General features: G+C 40.1%; 1 non-coding gene across 1 annotated transcript; it reads right to left on the reverse strand.

The window, feature by feature from the left end:
- Nucleotides 1-13639: 13639 nt before the first annotated feature.
- Nucleotides 13640-13724, reverse strand: trnas-aga (transfer RNA serine (anticodon AGA)). Its single transcript has one exon. It is a non-coding gene; the product is annotated as a tRNA-Ser (tRNA).
- Nucleotides 13725-14446: the final 722 nt, after the last annotated feature.

Here is a 14446-nt window from a genome sequence, read left to right on the forward strand (position 1 = left end):
ATGATGTCAATATTCTTGCCCAATGTATTAATGATTTTGGTATTTTATCTTCTGCAAAAATCAACTGGGAGAAAAGTGAAGACATAGCTGTTGGGGCAGAGCTATGTAAAAACCTAACCCTACCGGGAGGTTTATCATGGAGTAAAGGTGGCTTTAAGTATCTTGGTGTCTATTTTGGGGACGACTTTTTTGTGTGTAAAAATTGGGACAATGTTTTAGAAAAAGTTGAGAGTCGTCTTAAAAAGTGGAAATGGATTTTACCTCACATGTCTTTTAGGGGTCGCATTTTAGTGATCAACAATTTAGTGTCTTCCATGTTGTGGCATCGTTTGGTTTGTATAGATCATCCGCCACAGTTGTTAGCAAAAATTCAGTCAGTACTTGTTAATTTTTTTTGGGATCATTTGCACTGGGTCCCACAGAGCATACTTTTTTGTCTAAAGAAGAAGGGGGACACGGACTCCCCAAAAGAGGTTCTACTTTCAGACTTCAGTTTATTCAGAGGCTACTTTTTGGGCCGGCAGATGTGGTCTGGAGACCCTTAGCTCGGACTATACTGACTCGAGGGGGAAATTTGGATCTTGTTGAGTCTTTGTGTTTAATGGACTTCAGCACTTATAAGTTATCCAATCTTCCAAGGTTTTATCATGGACTTTTTACTGTATGGGGAATGTTTCATAAACAAAAAATGAGTTGCACTTTATCATGGTTATTGAAAGAACCAATACTGCATGGGACTCGTTTTAATGTTGAAAATGTAGCAGGATCTTTTATATTACAACGTTTTCTGTTGGCTGGGACAGTTACTCTACGTCAGGTTGCTGATCTGTGTGGACCTAATTTGACTAAGGCCGAAAGGCTGGCGTCTCATGTGGGAGTCAGGTCAATCAGAATTATAAATCATGTACTCAGAACTTTTATCCACGAACTCACAGATTCTGAACTTTCCTTGTAAAATCAATATTGTAATGTTGACTGTCAGCATGATGATGATGATCCTTTTCCTCAAATGTGTCTTGTTCCTGATTTTAAAAACTGTACTGGCCTGTTTTTGGAGGTAACTGAATCCGATACCAAGAGTTTTGATGACATGAAAGTAAAAAGCATGTATAAAATGTTTGTCAAGGTTTTAAACAAGGAAAAACTTAATGGGCGGTCTGACACTCCTTGGAGGGCTCATTTAGGTCTTAACAATGAGGTCAAACCTGTGTGGAGAGCTCTATATAAACCACCGTTAACAAAAAAGGTTGGTGATTTACAGTGGAGAGTCTTACATGGCAGTATAGCTGTTAATGCTTTTGTTTCTGTGATTTATCCCAATGTAAGTGACAACTGTGACAAAGAGAAACTGTGTTCCACTGTTTTATGGATTGTAACAGACTGTTTTCCTTTTTCATGTTGCTACAGCAATTGTTTTTAATGTTTGGAGAAAAGTTTTCAAAAGAAATGTTTGTTTTTGGTTTTAAAAACAGTCAGACATGCAGAGTGAAATGCCAGCTATTTAACTTTATCTTAGGCCAAGCAAAAATGGCCATCTACATTAGTAGGAAAAATAAGATGGAAGGTTTCCTTGATTTTGAAGCATACACAGATTTTGAAATAATTAAAGCTGACTAAAAATTGATAATGCTTTTTATAATGCTACAAATAATGTTGAGGAATTTATTGCAATATGGGGTTTGGGAGATGTTTTGTGTTCTGTTGTAGATAACACTTTGTGCTTTGGAAATCAGTTGTAAAAGACTTTTGACCATTTTATATGGTTTTTGAATGTACTCTGTAGAGTAAGCAGTTTTGGAAATTAAAGAGATTTTTCAATTCAATTCACTCTCTCTCTCTCTCTCTCTCTCTCTCTCTCTCTCTCTCTCTCTCACTCTCTCACTCTCTCTTGTTCTTATGTTCTTTATGTTCATTGTGTTTGTATGTGTAGTGTTGTGTAAATTCGTCTCATAGTTAATAAACTATGCATTTCACAAGTGAATTGTTTCTGTGTTCAGTGCTTATTGAAATTAAAGTCACTTTATCTGCCTTTTTATCTTGTTACATGCTTTAAGTAGTACTGTATAGCAGTAAGAAAGTTATTTTCTAAAGGCCACGTAATTTAATGTTCTTAGAAATTAATGTACAATTATGAGTATATTCGCTGGACGAATGCATTAATTAATTGTTATTATTAATTCTGCTAAATCAGCTAAATATCTGATAAATTTGTATAGTTATACTTATTATCATCTCTAATCTAAAATATGGTATTCCAGTAGTGTATTTCGGTAGGAGGTTCAATATTGTTTTAAATAACATTTCATCTACCCCCGCTGAATCGCTACAAGGGTGATGACTTGAAGTAATTATATTGAGAGCATTAATGAACTTATAACGCAATTAATGATTCAGATCGCCACCGGCGAGAGCATCAAGAAACGCTCTTGGCTGCCCAGCCAACGACACTATAGCAAAAGTGTAGTGGACGATTTATACGAATGCATTCATTGGACTTCTCTTAAGCGGAGGTGTCCAGTCCACCTTCCAAATGGTTGCCGTCGAATCGCGTCATAGCTCATAATCATAAAGTTGAGCTGATTTCAACTCTCCTTGACGCTTACACTGTCCTTGACGCGCTGCGCTGCTATTCACTGGAGCTCGTGGCGGTGTGAGCCGCAGTAAGAGCTAATCACAGAGTCTTGTGACTGGGACACACCTCTGCCAGATGAGAAATGTAAGGAATGGAAAGTTGTGGAGATTCATTAACCCATGTACACCAACCCACCATATCGCTTGAGCTTCAGCATGTCAAAATTCCCTGCCACAATCTCTCTCTCTCTCTCTCTCGCTCTCTGTGCACAAAGAAAAGAGATGTGTGTCTTCTGTGATGCGTCTAAAAATCTATTGCTCTATTGCTGTTGCCGTGTACAGCCAGATTAGCAGTACAAGCATTTTTATGTTAACATTATAGTGCAAAGGATGTGCAAATCTACATGCCATGAACAGTGGAATACATACCTGCTGATCAAAACCTTAATGACCAAGCCACAAGTTCAATTTCAGAAGCTGACCTATAACATGTGGTTGACTGGCCCAGAATTCTTTTCTTTAATGACAGCCTGAATCTCGTCCTGAAGGTACGTCCTCTAGTCACTTGCTGTGCTACACATACATCAAGAAAGGAGTTGGACCCCAAATGCTTTGAAAGATATATATATGACTTTTATATTAAATATAATTTATTTAAACACAGATGGATTTTAGCAGTGGCAAGTAGTGACAGTGAATCTATATTTTGGGGAAAATGTTTTTCATCTGAAAACTTTCTTGGTTTTAGAATCGATTGGATAATTTTATTTAGCTGATGCTTTATGATTCTTCAAACGTATCCAAGATATTTTTAATGCCTTCTATTCTTTTCTAAATGGAACAATCCTTTCAGCAAGCCAATTCAGTTTACTGCGTTTCAGTTTAGCCAATTCATACGTGCTGCTTTCTCTGGAAGATACATTTCTTGGTAACTATGGTTGCAAAGATTCAGAGCCTCACCTTGACAAGAGTTAAATCTATTATATTGATCAACAATTCTCATCAAGACTAGCATTTCAGTACTTTTATGGTCCAATACAATACAAAACATAAAGGTCCATCAAATGATTTAGCTTTCAGTTATGTGTTATGAAATCATTGTGTTGTATTACACACCATTCAACTTCTTTAAATGAAATAAATAATGTTTCAGCTAAAGTAATCATTTGCAGGCTTTGGCTAAGAGTTCGATTAACTTTTAAATTTCTGGTCACTGTTATAAAGTAGGCTACATTTACAGAGCTTAATTTAGTGAAGTAGATGGTATATATAATGTATGGTCAATGTTAGACCCTTAGATTTTTGCATAAAGGTATTAAAGTCTGATATGTGATTGGGCTGCGTATCCCGATAATGGCACTACGAAGAATCTTAAGGCAAACTTTAATTACAGTTATGCCTTTTCTTGGTGTTTTTCGAACTATACATGAGGTATACACTATACACTGGGTACACACTGATTTTCAGCAAATTTCCCCCCTTCTGACCAGGCCTGGATTAAGAGGAATTTGGGCCCTGGAGCTATAGCAACACCAAGGACCCCCTTTCATTGCCACGCCAGTCTTCTACCGCAATCCTTTCATTGATTGTTATATTGTATTGTAACACAACTGAATGCTATTTTTACATATTATCTGTTCTGTTGTCACACACAACGAAAGAGTATAAAATAGTGACTAAACACTTCTTCCACGCGGGCACGGGTGAAAGTAAACCAAAGTAATGTTAGTTTGTTAGTTTAGGAATTTTGCATCCTTATTCTGCCTTTCCAGTTTGTTTTCCCTTTTTTATGCATCACTTGCACTTATTCATCATTTTTGAACTCCAGCGAGCAATTTAAATGTCTACCCATGTTCTAATCCACATGAAAGCATAACGAAAAGAGGCGTTTCCCAACGTCATGGCGCAAATTGTAAATTAGAGTTAATTTGAATGGGCGGTGAATTATATCACTCGGGCACATTTTCCAATATCTTCTTGTTATTTTATTATACAAATTAACCACCTATGACTTGACAATCTCATTTCCTCCAGCCAATCACAGGCCTCTTAATCCCGCGGGCCCTGGAGCTTCAGCCACACCTAGCCCTTATGTTAATCCAGCCCTGTTTCTGACAATCCTAGCTATGTCCCGATTATATTGATGGTTCTACAGATTATCCGATTGTCCCTTGGTGTAATATTTACGATTTGCGATCGGGGAGGCTCTGACGTTCTTCCGATCAGGTTCAGACACTCTTAACATGTTTTATCAAAAATCTTGATGTGTGTGGGGAACCCCAAGGCAAACGCATGCACGCTCTTGAGATTATCACATGAAATATCCAATCAGGAAGCCAGATAATGGAAGATAAAAGCAGTCATGGCGCAGTACAAAGTGAAGTTCATGTAAAGTGAATTTGTACAGACCATGTTCCCGCTGTCTCCACAAATTCACACAAACTCTTTTCTTTTTTTCTGTGAAAATCATTCCAAAGACTATCATTGAATTTCTTCCGCCATATCATCCGCCATGCTTATTCCGAAGTCTCGCAGGATTTTGTGGTTGACGATGTAAAAAATCTTTTGGTGTGTACCCAGCATACGCGGGTTGCTTAAGGAATAATTTCTTACGTCAGACGTTATCAGACACTGTCCATGGACATTCGATATCAGTTGCCCTATGCAGGAAGTACTTCGCTGCAATATATGAGATAGCGGTGATCCTTATAAAAGAAGCACTTCCAAAATAGTGTAACGTGGGCTGCTTTACACAAAGCGAGAGAGAGATGAATCCATGTGCAAGGAGGTTTTATTAAATAAATTCCCAAAAGGGCAGGCAAACAAATCCAAAGGGCAATCCAAAAGAGTAATCCAAAAAACAGGCAATGGGTCAAAATCTAGAACATGAACAAGAAACAAAACAGGAACAGGCAATAAACAGAGACGCTCGGTAAGGCAGTGTGAGACATACAATACTTCACCGGGAATGTACAGATTGAACCGGTTTTATGGAGAACAGACAGGAAGTACAAAGTGAAGTGAGATATGACAAGATTTCAAAATAAAAGCCAGAACAGAACAGGATATCAAAATAAAAGCTCTAAACACAAAACTTAACAGAACACGAGACAAACCCTTACAAATAGTTAAAATTGTATTTATTAGGACTGTCCTGTAACTAAAACTAAATCTAACACTGAATATTCTATATAACATCAAACCCATGCAAAACCCGCAACTTCATGTCCAAACATGCATATACTCCAATTCATCCAATTCACTTGCCTTTGAAAAGGATAATTTATATCACGGGTTCCCAATAAATGCACCGCACAGGGAAATAAGGTGGGTTGTGCAAGGTACCTGGCTTGGCCATACATTACACTTAAAAATATATCAAAACAAAATGTTGTTCATTAGCTTACCCGTTTATTGTGCTTGGACACTGGATGTGCAAGCAGCGTGTTAACAGTGTGGATAAAGCTTAAAGGAACCTTCCACTTTTTTGAAAATATGCTCATTTTCCAGCTCCCATAGAGTTAAACATTTGATTCTTGTCGTTTTGGAGTCCATTCAGCTGATCTCCGGGTCTGGCACTAGCATTTTTAGCATACCTTAGCACAATCCAAAAGTCCAAGAGTTTTTATGGATTGATGCTAATGGTCTAATCAAATTGCAATAATCATGTATTCACATTATAACATGTATTGCAAATAAACTACATTAATGACAAGAATGTCAACCTGTATACGTCCCAGATTTAAAAATATTAAGCACCCCTTATTATAATATATTTGCCATAGTGTTTTCATTCACTCCACAAACAGGGTGGATTTGCCTATGCAAATGCACAACACGCGAAACATATTTTCAACAGCTATGCAGAGAGGAAGAATTTAGTTATTTATTTATTTGCAGCTTAGCCGAGAGACTGAAGATTTCACGGATGAAATTTTAACCCACAAAGCAGACAAAGTGTTGTAAAGCCACAACAAAAAAATGAAATGCGTTGTGTTTCAAAGAGGTGACGTATTCTCTGATGATTGTGGCTCATTAAACTGCATGGGGCTATGTGTGACACTAATAATCTGTGTTAAAGAGGGTCTGTGTGTGAATGTTCTGCAGATGTTAAGATGAGGTAGAAATTATAGTTAAATATATCTGCTCCATAGACATGAATGATCTACAATTACAAAGTAATTAAGATTTTGGACATTTGGGATGAATGTTCTCTTATTACAGCTTACAATGCAATAAACACATTATGTCGTGCTCAGCTTTAGACCCTCTTTAGAAACAATCACAATAATTTTATTAAGGTACACATTTAATGTTTGTAAATATACATAACTAATTGTAACTGCGTTACTTGATTTGTGTACTTCGTTACATGCTTGTTACCGCTAAAGGTAGTGTAATTACAGTAACGGAATTAATTGTAACGCGTTACTCCCATCACTGTTTTTAACACAACTTGTGTTGTCCCTTTTATTTATTTTAACATGAAATAACGCCTTAAATGGCATGACACACACAATGGGCCCTATCTTGCACCCAGTGCAATTGATTTTGTCAGTGATGCATGTATCATTGCTATTTTGCACCGGCGCACAGCGGGGTTTTCCCTCCACAGACGCACGTCGGCAAACTAGGGAATGAACTTGCGCTCCCTGGGCGGTTCAGCGCAAAAAAGGAGGCGTGTTCCGGCGCAAATCATCCCTGATGCTATTTTGCAGTTTCAAAAAACAATTGCGCCACTGACCAAAAAAAACTAGTCTAAAGTCAGTGGCGCGTTGCGCATGGTTCATTATGCTATTTTAAGGGCGCATGCTTGACCATAATGTTTAGCGTGCGCACAACGCGCACACACTTTGCTTATCTAATCTACATAGATGCAACAGTTATTTTTGCAAATCATAAATTGTTACAATAAAAAAAATTTACACATGAGATAAGGGAAATCATAGTGGTGAGCATTGTGGTGATAGTTTTTATTTATTGTGTGGCTGCGTTAAAAAATTCTCATGCAAATAACGATTAAAATATTTTCATATGTTTGTTGTGTGGCTGTATTACGTTTATTTTATGTAAATAATAATTAAAATGTTTTTATAAGAAACCTTAATGTATATGAACTTGATTTGTAAGTGTACTTTGGGGTTGGACCTTGCTTGCGTTTCTTGGGTCCGATTTCCAAGCCCCCAAACCCTTTCAGCAATGAGGGTGGATGCAGCGATGTCCTCTGCTGGCGTCAGGTCATGAGGCAGATCCACCTCCCGTTACATGGCATGCCCTATTTATGCTGGAGGAATGCCACCCACCTGAAATCAAGGTTGTTCTACGGTCCTCCGAGGACAACCTTGATTTCAGGTGGGTGGCATTCCTCATGACTATGTTGGTAAGAGTCATCCACTAGTGCTTTTCCACCGCCTCTGGCGGCATGGGGGGCAACAACGTTGATCTTGTAGAAACGGGCAAATGTACATGGAGAAGTCCAAGTAGCAGCTGTGCAGATATCCGCCATAGATACTCCCCTGAAGGCAGCCCAAGACGTAGACACCGCCCTAGTGGAATGACAAGCGACACTGCCTGGCAAAGGTCTTTGAGCATGCTTGTATGCCATAGTAATAACCTCCACAATCCAATTTGACAATCGTTGTTTCGATATGGCGGCCCCTTTCCGCACGCCGCCATAACAAACAAAGAGCTGATCCGTTCGCCTAAGGTGAACAGTAGCGGACACATAACGTTTCAGGGCACGCACAGGACATAAAAAATGACCAGACGACCCGTCCGACTGCGGCGTGGGCAGAAAAGACGCCAAAGTGATAGACTGGTTAATGAACTGCGGAAGCAGGACTTTGGGTAGAAAAGAAGGATTCGGCCAGAGAACATCACCTGGATCCTCTGGCAACTAACGCATGCATAAGTCACTAATGGACAAAGCCTGTAACTCACCCACACGCTTAGCAGAGGCCATTGCCAACAAAAAGGCAGTCTTCAAAGATAGCTATCTCAGGTCAGCCGTCTGCAGGGGTTCAAACGGTGGCAGACAGATAAAATCCAGAACAAGCTGTAAGTCCCATCCAGGAAAACGGGGACTACGAGCGGGCCTCAGGCCCCTTTCAGAAAACTGCACACAAGGGTGTGGGAACCAAGTGAACAACTATTAACTGGTCTATGATGCGCAGAGATGGCCGCAACATACACCTTCAACGTGGAGGCTGCTTTGCCTGAATCCAGAATGTGTTGTAAAAAACTAAGAACGTTTGGAACATCACAACATACTGGATCAAAACCTTGCTCCTCACACAATGAGGAGAAGAGCTTCCAACGTGCGGCATACAGTAGAGTTGACGTGTAGATGCTGCTCTAGCATTAGTAATAGTCTGGAGTACGACAGCAGGTTCCAGATTAGCTAAAGGACAGTCCGACCCAGAGGCCAAACCCAAAGCTGTAGACGGTCTGGATTGGGGTGCCAAACAGCTCCGTCCATTTGAGACAACAGATCCCTCCGAAGTGGAAGCTGCCATGGTCTGTCCACCAGCATGGAGAGAAGTAGGGGTGTGCAGCGGAAGTCAGTATTTGTATCTGTATTTGTATCTGTAACAATCTCAAAATTATTTGTATCTGTATTTGTATTTGGATGGAACCGGAAGTGGGCGGGTCTTAAACTGGAAGTTTGTCATATTACATGAAAATGGCATTTTAAATGAAATGTTGCTTTTATTATAATTATAACTTAAATAACTGTAAATATTTATTAAAAATAATTATACACAATTTTAATCAAAAAGACTTGATTCTCATTAATAATAGGCATGGAAAACAAACTTCTCATTTTCAAACCCTCATACAGCTTGTGCCTATATGTGCTTTGAACTTGAGAGCGCATTGACTGTATATCACCTTTAAGCGTTTATTGTATCTTGCAGCACAGTTACATATGTGACCCATTCTGTCTAAATGAGTGGGAGGTTTTTTAGAATTCAAATACTCTATTAATTAAACATCTAATACGTTTTCTGAGAGTGAAATGATTAACCTAATATACTAAGATACGTATCATGTCACATCTTGGTTTCGGTTTAAAAACATGCAGGAATTTGGAAATAAAATGCAGGACTTGCTTGAAGTTTAAAGAGTTATTAAAAGCAAGGCCGTAGGAACCGGGGGGGATGGAGGGGACGTGTCCCCTGCAATATTGGAGACAGTCACATTTGTCCCCCCCCCCCAAAAAAAAAAATTATACTGTGGGGGAGAAAAATATTTGACTCGCATGCTTTTATTTTGAAAGCGCAACACAGTGTCTTGTCACCGGCCCGCTCCACTCCTTCAACGGCTAGTGGGGTCTGAAGCTGGTGAAAGGTCGTCAGAGGTTAAGATAATTGCATCGGTTAAAGTGATTTCTTTATCACAGGGAAGAAGAAAGGAATGTGAGTTTGTAATAATTTTGTACAGGAGGATAATTATATTTTCTGTCTAACGTTAGACCATGGATTAAAGTTCTCCATCGCATGACGGATTAACGTCAATTGCAAAATTCTTAAATTCACTTTTCATAAAGACGACTTGTATTCAAAGCCTGGAGTGGAGCCAAAGCAAGTTCTTTTCTTTAACGTTACTGTAAGCGTTCTGAAATCACTTCGCTCAGGATCCACTCCGGGTTTTCTGACTGTGTAAAGCTGAGGTAAAACTTTAAGCATGGACATACTTTTAATGCAGGAAGGCTCATATTGGAGGTCAGTGTAAAAGACAAGTGGAGATTCACTTGGCTTAGCGAAATGGGGAAGCCTTTTATTTCGTGGAATAAAAAAATCAAACAGCCAGCCGAGCCAGGTACATGTCTTTGGATTGTATGTCTTGGGCAGTATTTTTGGGGTAATTGATTTGTCCCGTACATAATCACTCGCGTCCCATTTTTTGATTGATACGCGGATCTAACCAGTGACTGATACAGTTTTGTTAAAGTTCATGTGGCGCCACAGAGGCAGATAACATCAAAATCCTGTGAGAGCGATTCAAGAAAACATACAGAGGAGACTGCTATCGAAATACTTTGATGTCATCTGCCTGTCGGTTTCAGCACCGCTGTACAAAGTCGAACCAGCAGCAATGCTGATCACGACAACACATGAGAATAATCAGCTGTCATTCAAATACAGACCCCCTCAAGTGTACATTAAAAGGGATGATATAATACGATTTCATATTTTCTTTTTTAAAGTGGGTTATTTAGCCGTTTCACCTCAATCTTCTATGCCTCAAAAGCATTTCCAACTTTGCTTGGACATTTTCGTGCATGATTCACAGTCTGTAACTTACGTGTGTTTTAATAATCTTATTTGTTAAAGTATATGATGTTGACTCGAAACTACATCTTACAGAATCTATGTAAGATGTTTTTTTTAGTTTGTCACACATAGATTAATATGAAGGGGATAACCTTTTTAACCCTTAGTTTTATATATATATATATAACACCTCAGGAGACTTCAATATGGCATTAATGGCAAAAAAATGCATCTCAAAATGCATCAGATTGATGGATTAAAATATGGAATTTTCAAAATTTTCTTGCGGGGGAGCATGCCCCCAGACCACCCTAGAGGGGTATCCTTCTCACCATTTTCACCCCTAACCCATTTTCATGCCTGAATAAAGTATGTTGGTGAATGTTTTGCACTGTAGTTCATTTAAGACATATTTCTGTTCAAGCTATTAACGGATCTGTCAGGTTTCCGATATGTGTCCCCCCAATGTTAAACTTATTCCTACGCCCCTGATTAAAAGAGATACATTCGGGACTGAGTTATGTTAAAAAGTTATTAAGATTGACAAGACTCGCGCTGACTGACAGATCCGAAACGCAACAGACGTGCAATTACGTGCACTGACAGAATAGTTCAAAAACAACGGTTTTGAAAAGAATTTACGAAAGCATAATAAGCATTAGAACAAACTTGCTGAGCTTATTATTATCTATGTCCATACAGCGTTTGCGCGAACAGAACTAATTGTTTAAAAATAAAACTTTCTCATTAATCTTCATCTAAATTAATAAATAATCAGATATTCATTTAAAACGTCGAGTTACAGTTTGCTTTATTATTTAAAAATCAGTTTTGACTTAGTTCAAAACAAGCAACATGATAAACAATAAGGAAACTAGAAAGATTTAATTCAAATGAGCAAGCAGCTGTAGAATATTGTCCACCCTGGCCTGTGAGTGGGGGGCCAACATTGCGCAGGAATCCAGCATTATTCCAATGTAAGTGATTCTCTGCACTGGACTTAGATGACTCTTCGCCTCATTGATGACAAGGCCTAGCCTTTGAACATGCATTAGAAGTAGGCTGGTTTCTTGCACAGCCTGCCAGCTTGTGCCTGCACACAGCAGCCAGTCGTCCAAGTAAGGCAGGATTCGCATCCCCTTGGACCACATGGGATGTAGGGCTGCAGACATTCATCTCGTAAACACTCGGGGGCCAGAGACAGGCCAAAAGGAAGGACCCTGAACTGGTCAGCTTGGTTTTTGAAACTGAATCGAAGAAATTTCCTGTCCTGAGGAGCAATCGGCACGTGAAAATAAGCATCCTTCAAGTCGATGCTTGTGAACCAATCCCCCTTCCTGACAGACCAAAGAACGTCGGCTGCCCGCAACATTCGAAAGGGCAGATGTTTCAGGAACTTGTTTAGATGTCTCAAGTCCAAAACCGGACGAAAACCACCATCCTTTTTTGCTACGAGGAAGTAGGTTGAATAAAAACCATCCCTTTGAACACAGGGATGAACTATTTCTATGGCTTCTTTCTCCAGAAGAGAACAAATTTCCAGAGAGAGGGCCACTGAACGTTTAATGACCGTCTGAACGATCCTGGAAAAATGTGGTGGCCAGCGTCGAAACTGCAGAGCATACCCCTTGCTTAACGTGGTCTGAACCCAGGGATCTACAGTCGTCTCCCTCCAGTACGACAGCTGTGTATCCGAGAAATGGTCGACCACCGGCCCGATGGTTTTCATGCTTCGTGGGTGCGCCCTTTAACGGCTGTGGGGGGGTGCTGATGTGGACCCCCTGGAAACTGCCGTTGCTGTGGACGAAAACCTCAAGTGTCCTCAGCAGCACGGGGCCTCTCTGACCCTTGAGGTTGCGGGTTGGGACGCTGGCGGAACCTCTGATCCTGGGTCCGGAAAACGATGACGAGCCTGAGGGCCTGGCACTTTAAAGACGGGATTACGCTGCGTCAATTGTCGAGTGGCCTCGGACAGTTTTAACCTCTTTTCCAGACTCCTGTGAACTCTCTAGGCCTGGTGTGTGCTGAAAAAAACTTGAAGGTCAGGCAACAAGCCGATCACAAAAAAGGCAGGAGCGGGAAGACCACAACAGACTTCCAAGGAAGTGCTGCCGTGACCCAGATTCAAACCGGGGTTGCTGCGGCCACAACGCAGAGTACTAACCACTATACAATCATGGCTTGCCACCGGGCTGCCCAAGAAATCTGCATGAGGGTCTGCCTCAGTACAATGGCTGTGAGGGGACTGCCGTCTCTATGCAGAAGTCACAATCATTTTTGAGTTTCTTTCAACGGCAAAACTTCAGCAAAAGCCCTGTCGAAGTCAAGTATATATCACTGCAGGGCAGGTGGTAGGTGATGACAAGGAGGCGAAGAGTCACCTAAGTCCAGTGCAGAGAACCACTTACATTGGAATAATGCTGGATTCCTGCGGCCACAATCTCACAGGCCAGGGTGGACAATATTCTACAGCTGCTTGCTCATTTGAATTAAATCTTTGTAGTTTCCTTATTGTTTATCATGTTGCTTGTTTTGAACTAAGTCAAAACTTGCCGCAAGTGGGAGGAGCTTATGCCGCAAGTAGGAGGGATTTCAGAAATTTGCAAGTAGGAGGAGTTTGCGCTTCAAATGGGATGGTGGTGAATCCTCTGGAAGTTTGTACAGCCCACTTGGGGCTAAAGCTCCACCCACTTGCTGCTGGCTCCGACCTCCGTTTATACACGTTTCGTCGAAGTAGATTCGGTCCTCGAGGCAGAAAGCTGCCATGAAAGGCAAAGGGAGAAGTCTAAAGACGTAGTCGGCAGGAATCGAACCTGCGCGGGGAGACCCCAATGGATTTCTAGTCCATCGCCTTAACCACTCGGCCAAAAAAGGGGCAAAATGGACTGCTTGTGGGGGGGAAGAAAAGAAAAGAGAGAGGAAAGAGGGGGGAAAGAGAGGGGAGAAAAGGAGAAAAAATGAAGAAAAACGTACACTATATCAATTTTTTATCCACTCTTTTATCTTCTCAACATTGTTTACACATAATTCTCCACTTTTTGCAAGGTTTATCATCACTTTAATTTTCATGTCTCTTGCGGGATTCGAACCTATGCCTCACTGCAGAACACGACATCCAGGGGGCGGGGTTGGATTCAGATCCAGGGGCGGAGCTGGATCTCTTCCCACTGCATTTTGATTGGTCGGCAGTTTTACCACAAGACACGTCATACACGTGTGGTTGCGTTACCATTTCCCCATTCAGTTGTAACTAAATTAAGTTATTCTTTTGACAGAAAAACAAACTTTACTTATGACTACAAAAAAAGTAGTGACTTTAAGATGAAATGTAAGTGTTTTTACTATGTTTTGAAGTAAAACATTTCGGGCACTACGAGTAATCTTACCACATGCAGTATTATACCTATGAATGTATACAGTATACATTTGCAGAATTATTAACATATATATGGCATATAGTTATTTAGAAATTAATAAATTGAATGTTTATCTTGTAGGGACTTTAAATTTGTTTTAACGCGTCTTTGATTACAGGCATTAGGAAACGGGTTTCCTAAACATGGTTTACGGTTTTTTTAACGTGCTAATAAAATATATCA

This window comes from Misgurnus anguillicaudatus, chromosome 22 (genome assembly GCF_027580225.2).
Source record: "Misgurnus anguillicaudatus chromosome 22, ASM2758022v2, whole genome shotgun sequence".
Taxonomy (NCBI): Eukaryota; Metazoa; Chordata; class Actinopteri; order Cypriniformes; family Cobitidae; genus Misgurnus; species Misgurnus anguillicaudatus.